This window comes from Schistocerca americana, chromosome X (genome assembly GCF_021461395.2).
Source record: "Schistocerca americana isolate TAMUIC-IGC-003095 chromosome X, iqSchAmer2.1, whole genome shotgun sequence".
In the NCBI taxonomy this organism is placed as follows: domain Eukaryota; kingdom Metazoa; phylum Arthropoda; class Insecta; order Orthoptera; family Acrididae; genus Schistocerca; species Schistocerca americana.
This window is the reverse complement of record NC_060130.1, coordinates 913,789,033-913,805,961: the sequence shown is the minus strand read 5'-3', so window position 1 is coordinate 913,805,961 and position 16,929 is coordinate 913,789,033. Positions and strand designations below refer to the sequence as shown.

General features: G+C 42.9%; 1 long non-coding RNA gene and 1 pseudogene across 1 annotated transcript in view; one reads left to right on the top strand and one right to left on the bottom strand.

The window, feature by feature from the left end:
* LOC124556671 overlaps positions 1-16,929 on the bottom strand; it is a 258,728-nt gene that overhangs the window by 99,942 nt on the left and 141,857 nt on the right. The window lies entirely within an intron of this gene.
* Positions 5,033-5,150, top strand: LOC124557104 (annotated as a pseudogene).

Sequence of the window (16,929 nt, the reverse complement as noted above, 5' to 3'; positions counted from 1 at the left end):
CAAGTACGCAAGATAAATTGACAACTTACCTTGTGTCCTATTGCGTTTGCTAGTCGTGTTTTGTCCAACTGTGAACGAACTTACACGACTGCAGAATTAGAGGCTCTTGCGGTCATCTGGGGATTTAAAAATTTTCATTATTATCTATATGGGTCAAAGATTGTCGTATATTGCGATCATCAATCATTAACGTTTTTACAAATGTGTAAACTGTTACACCCCAGACTGGCTAGATGGACTCTCGCTCTGCAACAATACCAATTTAGGATCGTGGATGCCTCAGGACAGCAAAACATTATTGCTGACGCTCTATCAAGGTAACCACAGGGTTTGACTAAAGAGATTGAAGTAAATAATAACTCAGAATTCCCTGTATTGGCACAGTTACAGAAAAGAGATGCTCAATGGAGAAGTGTCATTCAAAGGTTACAACAGCAACCTTCGGATCAGATGGCAAATTGTTACAAGCTGGTAAATGGGGTATTATTTTTCCGCTGTGGAAGGCCAAACAAAGTCCGTTGGTGTGTATGTATACCTGAGGCGCAAATGGAGAAACTCGTATGGTTCACCAATTTAACCTGGGGACATTTCGGTGCGACAAAATGTGCAGACAAGATAAGTGTGTACTGTTATTTTCCCAACATAAAGCGCAAAGTGCATGAGGTCTTGAAGTAATGCATAATCTGTCAAAAAGCAAAGCCGGATTCAAAAGGGAGTAAGCACCCATTATGCTCCATATTAGTCCGAGAACCAAAAGAATTAATTTCGTGCGATCTGTGTGGACCGTTACCAACTTCAAGAGGAGGTGTTAGATATGTGTTGGCATTTCTTGATGTGTGTGCGAAATACGTAAATCTATACCCGACAAAGGCTGCTACAGCCAAAGTAATTGTAATAAGATTGACAAGGGATTATCTTCCACATGTTGGTATACCTAAGGCGATAATAACAGACAATGCTAAGATATTCACGGGACTCCGATGGAAACAGGTTTTGTCTCAAGTCGGTGTGAAACACATACTAACATCATTTTACCACCCACAAGGCAATTTGGTTGAGAGAATATTTAGAGAGTTCAATCGCTTTATGAGGACCTATTGCCATAATAAGCAGACTACGTGGGAAAATTGTGTGGAAGACTTTGAGCACTCCTCCACTGGTTGTACACCTCATGAACTGATGTTCGAGGCAAAAGACGAAAACTTCTGGACTGAACATATGCCTAAAACTCAGGAAACTGAGATGCCTTGGGAAGAAAAAATAAGACAAGCCATCATAAATATGACGCAAAAGGCTGATCAGAGAAAACAACAATATGACAAATTAATCAAGAGGGTACAGGCGTACCACGTCGGAGAGAAGCTACTAGTCAAAAGACATACCAAATCATCGCTAATAAAGAAGAGTATAAAGAAATGGGAGCTATTATATACTGGCCCATACATCATTCTACAAATTCCGAACCCTGGGGCTTATCTGTTAGCATACCAGGGATCTAACAAAATTAAAGGGTTGTTTTCCCATAACGACTTGAAAAAATTTAATGAAGATTAGAGGATAGGGATGAATGGTGTTGCGAGTGACAGAGATTTACGCTCGTAAACACATAACAATAAACTGTGTGTGTTTAGTGTTAGAAAACTTTAAACTGAAATAATTAATCAGTAACACAGATTGTAGAAATAGTGAATAACTATAACTATAGAGTGCTGTAAAGAAGATAGTGGAGATAGGCTTCACCTGTGTTTGGGTAAACATAGAACTCTAGCATTGCTAATGTCATCAAGAATTATAAAGGATCTGAATGACCTTCAAGAAGAAAGAAATATTTCCCGAAAATGACGCTGCGTAATCAAAAGAGGCACCCAGTGTATGTTCATACACAATTTCAAGTGCACGATTAGATGTGTAAGCGTGTGAAGTGAAGTGATGCGTTTAGGCAGTGAATCATGAGTGACGGTTAACGCCGCAAAGATAATTTCCCGCGCAAAACAATTGACGTCGGCGCGAGAGTTAGAATCGATATAGACGACACAGATATGCTGTGTAAGAGACTCGCATCAAACGCGAGGGAAATCTGATTGATGTTCAACTTCAAAAAAGTGTCATAATTAGAGGTTAAGAGTTCTTGATTTATTGTTGAATGTCAAAAGAAGTTAATATTCATAGAATTAGTAGTTACTTAATGGGTCTTGTTCACTTTGGAATTTTTTTTGAAAATCCATTTCCATATATGTGCATGTATGAATGCCGGATGAATCAGAGAATAAATGAAAGAAGTGAATCCACAATCCTCGCCACCAATAACTTTTACATTACAGCAATCAAGCGGAGATATAAATGTATTTAGGATAAAAATTTTAAGAGTATAGATAAATGATATGACTTTTCAAGGAAATGATGGATTACATCTTTGTATAAAATGAACCACACTTTCCATTATTCGATGATTTGAATCCAAAATCTACTGCATGTTGCATGAATCCTTTAAATTACGAAGAGTAAATCATTGACAGAAAATGTGTCAGAATTTTTAGACTTATAAGCACAAGTGGTGATTAAGTGATAAGCGAAGTCCAAAAGAAAATTCAAACTAGAGTAAATATTATGATGTTTTCGTCAACAGCATTAGTCAATGGATACATGGAAACCTTAAGTCAATGGCTAAATTCCTTGCAGTACATCGTAAGAAAAAGGATGCATGAAGCCATAGGGATTTTGTTTTCAAAAAGGAGAATCTTGGACGGTGCAACCTAACCAGTTCTTTTACAGGAAGAGTTTCCCTTTCGGTCATTGCTAATTCCTTTGGAATGAATGTTGCATGTAAAATCTGTTATCCCTGTCCCTTCTACTCTTCCCATTTTGGGCCGCGTAGAAGACCGACTACAAATTTGGACGTCGGGGACATGCAAGATCCGGGGGAGTTTCAGAACCGCAAGATATTGTCCTGGGAACAAGACCGTAAAAAAAAAACTTGAGTTATTGATTGTAAATTTTTTTTAGCTAGAGGCACAAATCACTCTTCTCCAAATCGTTATGTAAATCTATCCCTATCTTTCCTTTAGAGATCAATTTCAAAATTATTTTTTCTCTTCTGTAGGCTTTCCTATCTTCTATGTATCGTAGGCTGGGGGTCTAGGCTTAAGAGGTTTTCCAAGGTTTCCCTGCTTAAGAAAGTTCCCGAATGGGTAGACCCTGATAATAGTTTAATGAAAGATCATCTTCCTTCCTTGTGCACAGCAGACATAACACCTTGATTCACGTAAAAGCAATACAGCCGCAGTACCTGTCTCTTCATTTCTTCTGTTTTCAATGTTTCTTTTCTTCGTCTGTCTTATACATGATTTTTTTTTCAGTCGGAGGACTGGCACCCGTCACTTCCGGGTTACCCACACTAATAGACAGCTCGCGAAGTGTGTTCGGTAAATCAAAATTAGGCTCACAAACTTTGTTCGCTGCGAGGGGCATTGTAGAGACCCCACAGCAAATACCCTCTACCACGCACCAATTAATCATTTTCAATCAAACCATCCACATTCCTTCACTTTGGAAAAGTTATCTGATCTGATTTTCCCGTAATATATGCGGAGACAGCTCGTCGACGCCAAAGTATTTTCTAGTGCATTTATTCTTTGAAATAACAGAGATGCATATATGCATTCTCCATGGTTGTTAGAGTGGTAACTAGGACAGCTTCTGGAGTATCTGTTGAGGGATTGACGTGTTTCTGAGAGATACCTATTCTGCTTTTCTTCTCGCTAAAGCGAGCCAATTAACATTTGTGCCGCTAGTGGTTTGTTTTGAAGAGAAAGAGATTGTAAAAGGAAAATAATTAAGGCGTGGATTCATCGGAGATCTGGACATGTAATGGAGATGGATTTAATACACAATTTCCTCCATAAATAAGGTTTGTGACTTTTTTGTTCTGGAGTGAATGAGCGAATGAGCTTTTTCTGAATCATTTGTTGATCACGTTGGCCCTGTAATTAGTGGGGAAGTTGCAGCTGTGTCGAAGAGAGCCTGCAATCACTGAGTCTGTGTTAAATCGTCCAAAAAGGCTTCGTACACATCTGGAATACGCAATCTTTCGTAAAAGGAACAAATTGTCCAAACGATTGATTCTCCCGACTGACTACAGTGTTTAACAGTAATAATAAATGTAAAGATCTCTTACAGCAAGCCAGCCGCTGATTACCAAAACGAAGGACTCCACCAAAGATTCTATTTGGCTGATTCATTTTATCACTATATCACGTAATGAAATCTTATATCAAAAACTATACGTAGATAAAGGAGAGAAAGAGAGAGAGAGCGAATGAAAATAGAGATAATACTAATAATCCTCCATTAGTCTAATTTTTCGCCTGTCTTATCACGGATCAGCCAAGAACTGGGAGGGCCTTACTTTACTGTATAGACTTATGTGTGAAGGTGAAGGGATCTTAAAGACAACAGATACACGTTTATACAGACAAGACAATACACAGAGATAGCGGCTAGCTGCATTGATCAACTATTCTTAGATTAAAGTGACGGCAACTTATTATCTGAACACTGAAATGTTAAAGTAGTTCTAAGTCTAGGGGTCTGATGACCTAAAATGCTAAGTCCCATAGTGCTTAGAGGCATTTGAACGATTTTGAAACATATACCTTGCCAGGGAGAGGTCCCTATTCCGCAATCGCGAAGTTCACGATCACCAGACCAGTCGAGAAGACAGTCACTATCCCGTCCCCATTACCCCCTTTAACAGACAGGCCGTCCTGAAGACTCCGTAACCCAATGCGGAATGGATTATATAAGTTCCAATTGCCAACGCTAGTATGCTGTTGTTACAGCACTGCAGCACTGCAAACAAAGGTTGAATGGCTGGAGTTAAAATGACAAGAAGCATTAAAAATGCAGTAACCACAATTCTACTTTAACCCGAATGACAGGGAGTCAAAATTAAAAATACAGTTACCTCAAGTTTAAATTGAACGGAAGTCTGCTTGCTGTCACACTATAATGCACTCATTCTTACTTTAAAACTGCCAACGGCCTTGCCGCAGTGGTAACACCGGTACCCGTCAGATCTCCGAAGTTAAGCGCTGTCGGGCTGGGATAGCACTTGGATGGGTGACCATCCGGTCTGCCGAGCGCTGTTGGCAAGCGGGGTGCACTCTGCTCTTGTGAGGCAAACTGAGGAGCTACTTGATTGAGAAGCAGCGGCTCCGGTATCGGACATACATCCGGGAGAGCGGTGTGCTGACCACATGCCCATCCATATTCGCATCCAGTGACGCCTGTGGGCTGAGGATGACACGGCAGCCGGTCGGTACAGTTGGGCCTTCATGGCCTGTTCGGGAGGAGTTTAGTTTAGTTTACTTTACTTTAAAACTGAATAGACCACTGATGCAGCCTTAATCGTTGTCAAATAGTCGTCACTGTCGCATGTAGTTGGGGGAAGGAATGGGAGAGGTAATCACTTGTATTTTTATTTGAACATCGCAGCCCCCCATACCGCGCCTCCACAACCGTCGGCCGACTCCCTGACGCCAGCTCGCATCAGCTCCGCCTCATGTTGGCAGACCGCGTGTAACTTAGCATCGGTACTACTCGGAACACACACCACTACGTCACACGGCACCTGAAACCACAGGTAGAGAGAGGCTACTTCCATCTACAGTGGATGCGTAAATGAACTGGCCAGCACCAAGCATATCATCCGCTAAGGCATTGAATCCACACCACATTTTTTCTGACATATTTCTAAGACTACACGAGTTTACAATTAAAGGTAGTCTAATTTTAGAGCAGGACCGCGTCCTGTTGTGTTAGAGGAATGCGATGAAACGTTTCTGACATTCCGTAGCTTGAGTAGCCTACATGGTCTCTGCACACAGCTGCCAACTCCAACTCGCCAACACTGCAACACGTCCCTACGTATCGAGAGATGAAGTTCGCTGACGCAAACATCTTACTTACAACTGACCGTGAGACCCTCCAGCGGTCCGCATGGTCTTGCTGTACACTGCTTCTATCACTTCCTCAGTACAATTCTGGTGCAGCAGGCGCCACATCATGCAGTGAGGAATGCAAACCGACATCTCACACCTTTTGCCCCCACAGGCCATGCGCCCCGCCACAGTCAGTGCTCTCTGTAGTACGGGGAAATACATTTCCAGCACCTGGCATGCGTCCACCTACGAGGTTTCTCTTGTACAGAGCTCCAAACATAATGCTCGCAAACTTTAAGAGGATGAAACTACTGTTTTGTACATCAAATACAACATTCAGTCTGACGAAAACCATTTATAGGTTTCCAACGGGTGCATCGTTCCTATACCATTGCATACTGTCTGTGATGGCGGGACAACCGCAGTATAAAGTGACCTAGGTTAAAATGGCAGGGAAATTTGCGACTGGACACATCGCACATTTGCTTCAAAGCATTTTGAGAAGATGACGTCAAGTTCAATATCAGATTGGTTCAAATGGCTCAGAGCACTATGAGACTTAACATCTGAGGTCATCAGTCCCCTAGACTTAGAACTACTTAAACCTAACTAACCTAAGGACAACACACACACCCATGCACGAGGCAGGATTCGAACCTGCGACCGTAGCAGCAGCGCGGTTCCGGACAGAAGCGCCTAGAACCGCTCGGCCACAACGGCCGGCTCAATATCAGAGTCTGAAACTGATCATACTAAAGACTTCTAAGCTATTCCCTTTGTACTTACAGTATAGAACGGCGCCCCACCACACATCAGCTAGGAAGAGATCAAAGAAATATTTGGGGTGTGTAGCAGCCGTTCTCTTCACGAGACGTTGTGAGAACGATTGGGTATTAAACTGACACAATCGATAGTTGCACACAAGTAATGCTGCCTCACATTTGCTACGATTACGCTCATCCAGCACACAACCAAGCCAAAACACACAACTTTGTCCTTAAATCGATGAAAATTTTACCAAAAGAAGTTAATTTCGCGTCATACCGCTACATTTCTGTCCGGACTATCGATAAATGCTATGACAATAACAGGATGTCTGTGATTTCGTTCGATATTTGTTTGTTGTCCACTCTAAAAATTATTGTACTAGCATCTTCCCTTAAAGAACTTGTCATTACATCTACATCTACATTTATACTCCGCAAGCCACCCAATGGTGTGTGGCGGAGGGCACTTTACGTGCCACTGTCATTACCTCCCTTTCCTGTTCCAGTCGCGTATGGTTCGCGGGAAGAACGACTGCCGGAAAGCCTTCGTACGCGCTCGAATCTCTCTAATTTTACATTCGTGATCTCCTCGGGAGGTATAAGTAGGGGGAAGCAATATATTCGATATCTCATTCAGAAACGCACCCTCTCGAAACCTGGACAGTAAACTACACCCCGATGCAGAGCGCCTCTCTTGCAGAGTCTGCCACTTGAGTTTGCTAAACATCTCCGTAACGCTATCACGCTTACCAAATAACCCTGTGACGAAACGCGCCGCTCTTATTTGGATATTCTCTATCTCCTCTGTCAACGCGACCTGGTACGGATCCCACACTGATGAGCAATACTCAAGTATAGGTCGAACGAGTGTTTTGTAAGCCACCTCCTTTGTTGATGGACTACGTTTTCTAAGGACTCTCCCAATTAATCTCAACCTGGCACCCGTCTTACCAACAATTAATTTTATATGATCATTCCACTTCAAATCGTTCCGCACGCATACTCCCAGATATTTTACAGAAGTAACTGCTACCAGTGTTTGTTCCGCTATCATATAATCATACAATAAAGTATCCTTCTTTCTATGTATTCGCAATACATTACATTTGTCTATGTTAAGGGTCAGTTACCACTCCCTGCACCAAGTGCCTATCCGTTGCAGATCTTCCTGCATTTTGCTGCAATTTTCTAATGCTGCAACTTCTCTGTATACTATACCATCATCCGCGAAAACCCGCATGGAACGTCCGACACTATCTACTAGGTCATTTATATATATTGTGAAAAGCAATGGTCCCATAACACTCCCCTGTGGCACGCCAGAGGTTACTTTAACGTCTGTAGACGTCTCTCCATTGAGAACAACATGCTGTGTTCTGTTTGATAAAAACTCTTTAATCCAGCCACACAGCTGGTCTGATATTCCGTAGGCTCTTACTTTGCTTATCAGGCGACAGTGCGGAACGGTATCGAACGCCTTCCGGAAGTCAAGGAAAATGGCATTTACCTGGGAGCCTGTATCTAATATTTTCTGGGTCTCGTGAACAAATAAAGCGAGTTGGGTCTCACACGATCGCTGTTTCCGGGATCCATGTTGATTCCTACAGAGTAGATTCTGGGTTTCCAGAAATGACATGATACGCGAACAAAGAACATGTTCTAAAATTCTACAACAGATCGATGTCAGAGATATAGGTCTATAGTTTTGCGCATCTGCTCGACGAGCCTTCTTGAAGAATGGGACTACCTGTGCTCTTTTCCAATCATTTGGAACCTTCCGTTCCTCTAGAGACTTGCGGTACACGGCTGTTAGAAAGGGGGCAATTTATTTCGCGTACTCTGTGTAGAATCGAATTGGTATCCCGTCAGGTCCAGTGGACTTTCCTCTGTTGAGTGATTTCAGTTGCTTTTCTATTCCTTGGACACTTATTTCGATGTAGCCATTTTTTCGTTTGTGCGAGGGTTTAGAGAAGGAACTGCAGTGCGGTCTTCCTCTGTGAAACAGCTTTGGAAAAAGGTGTTTAGTGTTTCTGGTTTACGCGTGTCATCCTCTGTTTCAATGCCATCATCATCCCAGACTGTCTGGATATGCTGTTTCGTGCCACTTACTGATTTAACGTAAGACCAGAACTTCCTAGGATTTTCTGTCAAGTCGGTACATAGAATTTTACTTTCGAACTCACTGAACGCTTCACGCATAGTCCTCCTTTTGCTAACTTTGACATCGTTTAGCTTCTGTTTGTCTGAGAGGTTTTGGCTGCGTTTAAACTTGCAGTGGTGTGTGTGTGTGTGTGTGTGTGTGTGTGTGTGTGTGTGTGTGTGTGTGTGTGTGTGGGTGGGTGGGTGGGTGGGTAGGTGGGTGGGTGGAGGGTGAGTGGGTGGGTTTTGCAGGATAGGATAGGGCAGGATCAGAATTCAACACAAACAGCTTAATTATTCAATTCTCAAGCGCTGATAGTGCTACTGAATTACAGCGTGTAAGAATCAGCCAAAGATAGTGAATGTATACAACAACGAGAGTACGATGCAGTGAGCGATTCACATCTCACGTAAGGACCTGACCAAAGTATTGTTACTCCGTACTTTGGCATGCTTGTTGTTGTTGTGGTCTTCAGTCCTGAGACTGGTTTGATGCAGCTCTCCATGCTACTCTATCCTGTGCAAGCTTTTTCATCTCCCAGTACCTACTGCAACCTACATCCTTCTGAATCTGCTTCGTGTATTCATCTCTTGGTCTCCCTCTACGATTTTTACCCTCCACGCTGCCCTCCATTGGTGATCCCTTGATGCCTCAGAACATGTCCTACCAACCGATCCCTTCTTCTGGTCAAGTTGTGCCACAAACTTCTCTTCTCCCCAATCCTATTCAATACTTCCTCATTAGTTATGTGGCATGCTTAGCACAAAGTATAATGACGTCAGTCTTTACACTGAATCTACGACACCAGAACCCAAAATGGCGATGGAAGGTGACTGACCTGAAACACTGGCTCTATGACAGTGGAATCAAATACTTGGTATACTGGACATGCTCTATGACCTCGGAATCCAACACTTGAAATATTGGCACTGGCTCTATGACGTCAGAACCTAGCTCAGACCTGTCCCCTATTTATAACAGGGTGGAATTCAGGCATACTAGCCCCTCAGAAGTGTATGGTCACTGCATACCACTACTCCTAAGCCAATGTTAGGATCTCTCCACTTTATATCTTTTAAACAGACATTGTGGAGGGAAAGATCCATCTGCCCCATGCTAGCTCAATTCTCTCCCTGCAGGTTCAGTCGTGCTATGTTCCAACAAATTTCAACACCCTCTTTGACATTACAGTTAAATAATCTACTTCTCCAAACCGGCTACCAAAATTTCTAAATGTGAGAAAATCCACTTATCCCAAGTACAAAATGAAAGGATTTCTGCTGACTATAGAGCACACGTCCTAACTTCGAAACTGAATAGCCCACTGCTGCAGTCAATTGTCATCGTCGTATTTGGATGGTGGAGGGGAATAGGAGAGGTATTGACCTGCGTCTTTACTCAAACACCGCTAGATCCCTACTGTGCCGAACGTCAGTCACGCGGGTTTCCATCACTTATGCCACACCTTGCTGTGCATACCATTTTCCCGAGGCTAGCAGTTCCATATGTCTCTCTGAAAAGTAAAACAGCACAAAGATGGTAGACACTAACTGTACTAGGAGGAGGTATGACACCTAAGACCATCGGTCAGGATGTAATAAGATATAAGAGACAGGAACGTTTATTTATCTAAACAGACAGTGCCTTTTGAGATCACCACACGGTGCACGCTGTATTTAACACCGACCAGACGCCAGGAGCGCTAACTTCGTGTTCCATTCAATGCTTGACAACAAATAGAAGAGTATTTTAAGGAATGTCCACCATACATTCGCTCTCACAATATTCCGGAGTACAAGTCGCACAGATTCAGCACACAAGAACGCTTAAAGTTGATTGACCGAAGCAGATATTCGTCCCCCGATTGCTCCATATGCAAGTGGAATAACAAAAGACACTGCCAAGAAGTGATATTAGATATTCTCCACAATGGGTTGTATACCGGCTGACCACCCATCAAGAATATATCACAGCAAGACAGCATCAAAATCTTTAAAACCACACACAACACACAAAACACACACCAGAAACTGCAAATCTCATTTCTGATTAACTGCAACGCTGCTTGTACAGGAAAAACAGTTATAATAACTCCACATCGGCGGTAAACGGCTTTCCAGCATCTAGATGCACAATGTGATCATCTTACAACTCCCATTTAAGCATCAGAGAATACTGTTATACAGTCTACATCACAAAAAAGGATTAGCTTCTGGTTCTTAGTGTGAAACTATACCTAACAGCAGAGTGGAGCAACTTAATTATACACTGGAGCGCCAAAGAAACTGGTATAGGCATGCGCAAACGAATACGGAGATATGTCCAGAGGCAGAATACGGCGCTGCGGTCGGCAACGCCTATATAAGACGATAAGTGTCTCTCTACAGTGGCAGGTTATCAAGATATAAGTGAACTTAAACGTGGTTTATAGTTGGCGCACGAGCGATGGTAGAGATGAAGTGGGGATTATCCCGTACGACCATTTCATGAGTGCATCCTGCAAGAACGGGAACAACGACGACTGAAGAGAATCGTTCAGCGTGGTGCAACCCTTCCGCAAGTTGCTGCATATTTCAGTGCTGAGCGATCAACAAGTGTCAGCGTGCGAACCATTCAACAAAGCATCGTCGATATGGGCTTTCGAAATCGGAGGCCCACTCGTTTACACTATAGATGACTGCACGACACAGAGCTTTACTACTCGCCTGGGCCCGTCAACACCGACATTAGACTGTTGATGACTCGAAACATGTTGCCTGGTCGGACGAGTCTCGTTTCAAATTTTAGAGAGCGGATGGACATGTACGGGTATGTAGACAACCGTATGAATACGTGATTCCTGTATGTCAGCAGGGAACTGTTCAAGCTGGTGGAGGCTCTGTAATGGTGTGAGGCGTGTGGAGTTGGAGTGTTATGGAACCCCTGATGCGTCTAGATACGATTTTGACAGATGACACGTACGTAAGCATCCATTCATGTCCATTGTGCATTCCGACGGACTTGGGCAATTCCAGCGGGACAATGCGACACCCCACACGCCAAGAATTGCTACAGAGTGGCTCCAGGAACACTATTCTGAGTTTAAGTACTTCCGCTGGACACAAAATTCCCCGGACATGAACATTATTAACGTGCTGTTCAGAAGAGATTCGCCCACTCGTACTCTTAAGGTTTTATGGACAGCCCTGCAGAATTCATGGTGTCAGTTCCCACCAGCATTACTTCAGACGTTAGTCGAGTCCATGCCACGTCGTGTGCGGAACTTTCGCGCGCACGCAGGGGTCTGCACTATATTAGGCAGGTGTACAAATTTCTTTGGCTCTTCATTGTGTATTCCTGCCGGCCGGTGTGGCCGTGCGGTTAAAGGCGCTTCTGTCTGGAACCGCGTGACCGCTACGGTCGCAGGTTCGAATCCTGCTTCGGGCATGGATGTGTGTGATGTCCTTAGGTTAGTTAGGTTTAAGTAGTTCTAAGTTCTAGGGGACTGATGACCACAGAAGTTAAGTCCCATAGTGCTCAGAGCCATTGTATATTCCTTTAGTCATAGAACTTGATAAAATTCTCTGTAAACCGCAACCACCTAGGCTGAAGTTAAGTCACAACACAGGCGCAGAACTAGATAGCAATCCACAATTGCTGTAGGAACACGCTGTATCTGTTATGAGACCTTGTTTCCAGCAATACATACCTTACTAACCTATTCATAGTGCACAAACCTTCCACTGCCATAACCATCTGACCCACTTTCACATTTGGTGTTCGATGATAATGATTTTGGGTGACATTCTTAGGAATTTTACAAAACCAAGGACAAAATGTATGACAATGGATGTAACAAGTCTACATAGGAAAGCGTGAGAACTTGAACTTAAAACTGAATTCCATGAAAGAACGACGACGTAGTTCTCGCAAAGCAATTTTCAGTAAAGGGATGTGAATATCAAGGTGGAAGGAAGACACTAACAGCAGGAGTGACTTAAACAATCCAAAATTAAATGCTCGTACACAATTTAGTACATACAACGAATTTTAATAAAAATTTGTGCAATTCGATTGTTTCCTCTGTAAGTCCGGTGGTATCGTACAGCTTTGCTCAGAGAACTCTTAAAACTGACTTATCAGTATGTATATGCATGTTCATGAAACAAAAAGTGTAGGAGATATATTTGCTGGTACAGGTTCCCATAGTTTAATCCAACAGGTGGTCACAGTCGACCTCTTCTCTGGAGCATAATTTCCGATTACGTGTTAAGCACCAGCATTGAAGTTTCAAGTGAGTCCTCGCCTAAATTATAGGTGTTTCATGTTATCCACAAGACTGGAAACACTAGACTGAGCCGTGATGCGTGATGTCAAAAGTCGGTCACCTCATATGGTTGAAAGCTGTTAATGGAAGGACGTAGCCGGATTACACACTTGAGAACTGTTGTAAAGGCCACATGTAGGAGTCTTAAGCGGGCAAATCTTACATAAAGCTGAAAGAAATCTTTGGGTGTGATCTGAAGCACCCAAATATGTCGTGTGGAGCGCACGGAATGAGTTTGACGTTTTCTGAATCATCCTATTAGAAACACATTGCGTCTTCACTGGAGAAACTTTAGCTATTAGAATATAGTGTGTTGTAACAAATGACTATGGTCGCAATCTTCTCTGGAGAGTAATTTCAGATAGCCAGTTAGGCAAACACTTGATACTACAGATGGCTCAAATGGCTCTGAGCACTACGGGACTTAACATCTATGGTAATCAGTCCCCTAGAACTTAGAACTGCTTAAACCTAACTAACCTAAGGACATCACACAACACCCAGTCATCACGAGGCAGAGAATATCCCTGACCCCGCCGGGAATCGAACCCGGGAACCCGGGTACTACAGATGTCAATGCGTCTCCTGTCGTTAATATTATGTGTTATCTGAACTAACAAACCTGAACAAGGACAATACAAGGGATACTAGAAGCGTGTAGAGGTACCGTATCTAGTGCTACGGCAACATACATAGTTCCATGATACATTGGAGCAGGGCACAAAGAACTGTCTCCAGACTTGCTTTAACGAAGCATTCAATTTCTAGTCTACACTTTTATCATTACACTACAGGTAATAACCAGCATGAGCATGTCTGAACCGGAAGCACATTCCATCAGTTTCCATTCTTCTACGATACCTCCATCCTCATGAAGGATAATGTTTTGCAGCCTTGACAGAGAAGAACTTGAGAAATCTTCTACGTAGACTGGTGTTAAATATACCACAAACAGATTTCCAATCTTTCATCCTGCCAAGAAATTGAAACACACTTGACGAATCACTAATCGAAAAGAAGAACCATGCACGGTGTTTATCCCGATTTGGGAGACTGGATGTTGCGAGCAGCAGTCTGTCCAGGGCAGCATAATCCCGCAACCGGCTTCGGGTACATCGTTGCTCTACACAGTCTAATGTGCTGTACCACCATTTCCGAAACCGCATTCTGTTACAGCTCTATACTCCACCTTCCGTCCAAGGCGCTGCACCATCCCGACCGGATCCGTGTTTGAGTACAGGACCGTACGAGTGTTATACCGTCTGACTAACGCGCTGTACTACCGCACCCGAAGCCACATTCAAGTACGCGTTCGTGTACCGCGCTATACTCTACCGTCCGTCTCAGGCGCTATTGCACCCTGTCCGAAACTGCGTCCGCGTACAGCACTATACTATACAGCCTGGGAACTGCGCTGTACTACCCTTAGGTAGAGCAGTCCCTCCCACCCTCCCCACCCCCACCCCCCGCCCCTCCTGCAGTAAACAAATTGTGTCGTTGATATAAAAATGGCTCTAAGCACTATGGGACTTTAACATCTGAGGTCATCAGTGCCATAGACTTAGAAACTACATAAACCTAACTAACCAAAGGACATCACACACATCCATACCCGAGGCAGGATTCGAACCTGCGACCGTAGCAGGCGCGATTCCGGACTGAAGCACCTAGAACCGCTCGGCCACAACGGCCGGCTGTCGTTGATCTGTTCGATAATATAAATGCGATTTGTCATGTATGCTTCAACTTCTTGACAGGATAATGACTCCAAAACGAACAATTTGAAACGTGTGTGGTACATTTAACAGTTATCTGCTTGGTAAATTTCTATAGTTCATCTCTGTCAAGGCTGGAATCTATTTCTTCGAGTGTGGAAATTAGGTAAATATGTTCAAAAGCACTTAGAAGACCCATGATCTTACCATATCAGTTGGAGACGGCTGACGTTAAAATTGGTGTTCTGATGGAACTTATGTCTGGAATATCGCTGTAGCTCTCGGTCCTTCTTCGATATAAGGGATCAACTTTAGTTTAGTAGTGCTGTAATTTTGTCTTTCCACCTGTCAATACAACCATCTCGCTCTTGAACTTACATTACACTAGTTTGTTCCACATGTTGTTTATTAAAATACTTTCCTCTATAACCTAAGATTATTTTGCTTAGAATTTCAAATACCTATTCGCTCTCTCGTCGGAAATTTACCCTCTCGGCAGTAGAATGTGTCGCAGATTTTTCCCACCACTTCAGCAATGGGATAGGAAGATACTCGGTAATGGTCACATGTTGGATCAAACTGCAAGCAGCTGTACCAGAAATTTAACTCTTAGACGTTTCGCTTCATAACAACACTTAGACTGTGATGGTTTCTGGCGTTATTGATAAAAATTCTTAAGAATTCGTCGTAAAAAATTACAAGACGAACAACTGAGTACTACTAACCTAACTTACAAGTTAAAGTCCGCTTGTCGGGGACTGATTTATGCTGCTATTACAGTGGAAACTATAACACACTTCGATGGAACAAATACGTGCAGGTTAGTAACCTCCCAAGCTGTTTACTGTGCCACTTTCCGGACAGGTGAGAAACGTGTTTGTAGACTTGAAATAGTATTGGGGTGAGAGTAGCACAGCTATAAATACCTGATGGAATGTGCTTCTGGTTTAAACATGGCCATGTTGGTACTACCTATATGGTGACGATATAGGGACAGACTAGAAATAGCAAAATCTGGAGACAATTTGTGTGTCCTGCCCCAATATGTCATGGGACTATGTGTGTTGCTTAGCACAAGATACGGTACCTCTATACATTTCTAGTAGACTGTGGCGCTTAGCTCCTATTTCTGATAGTACAGATTAATAACTGCAGCAGATACACTTGCAGCTGCAAGCTCAAGTGTGTCCCTAACTGGATATATCAGAGTACTCTCCTGGGAAGATCTCGACTATGTTCTACTGTTATAACACTCTGTATTCTGTTAGATAAATGTTTCCCGAGTAGAGACGTAGACTGTTTCGAATAGGATGGTTCAGAATACCTCAAACTTCTCAATCCCTGGCTTGTGTGACAAAATTCTCGCGTATGTCATGGGATTATGTTATTCCAGAGACAGAAAAGCTCTCCATCAACAGCTTTCACTCACATGGGATGTTCTGACTTCTGACATCATGCATCACGTATTGCGGAAATGGAAAGTGCTACTGATGTTAGGTTTTAGCAGAATGGATTGCTCGTCAGGGGTTCGTACTGGTAGCCAATCAACACATTGTAATAATAGTTAGAAATTGTATTTTCCTTGCAAACATACAGTTTTTTTAAAGGAACAATGTCTACTGACATTAAGAAACTAAAATAAGGGTAAATTAAATTTCAATAGTGTTTGTAGCAGGATTCTAGAACTCTAGTGCGAATCGTTTACGAGATATGGTACGACGTTGTTACGTTTGCTTATAGTGAGCTTGTGCGTTCATTGAGAGCATTGCAATTTGCCTGTCAGTTAGTGTGTGACAGTCAAAGTAGTGAGTCCTGAACAGACGATGAGATTTACCAACGAAGAAAAGGCTCACATTGAGAGGCACCCACATGCCTCGCTCATACTGTGGCATCAAGCAGTCAGGCCTGCAAGATGAGTGGTCTGCCAAGCGAGTGGATTCATTCTTATTTATCGAGTAACATGAACTCTAGTACTCACACTTAAGTTACAAGTTATCCTCCTATATGATTAATACGCAACGGAAACACGCATCTGACTATCAGTAATTTACAGAACTCTGAC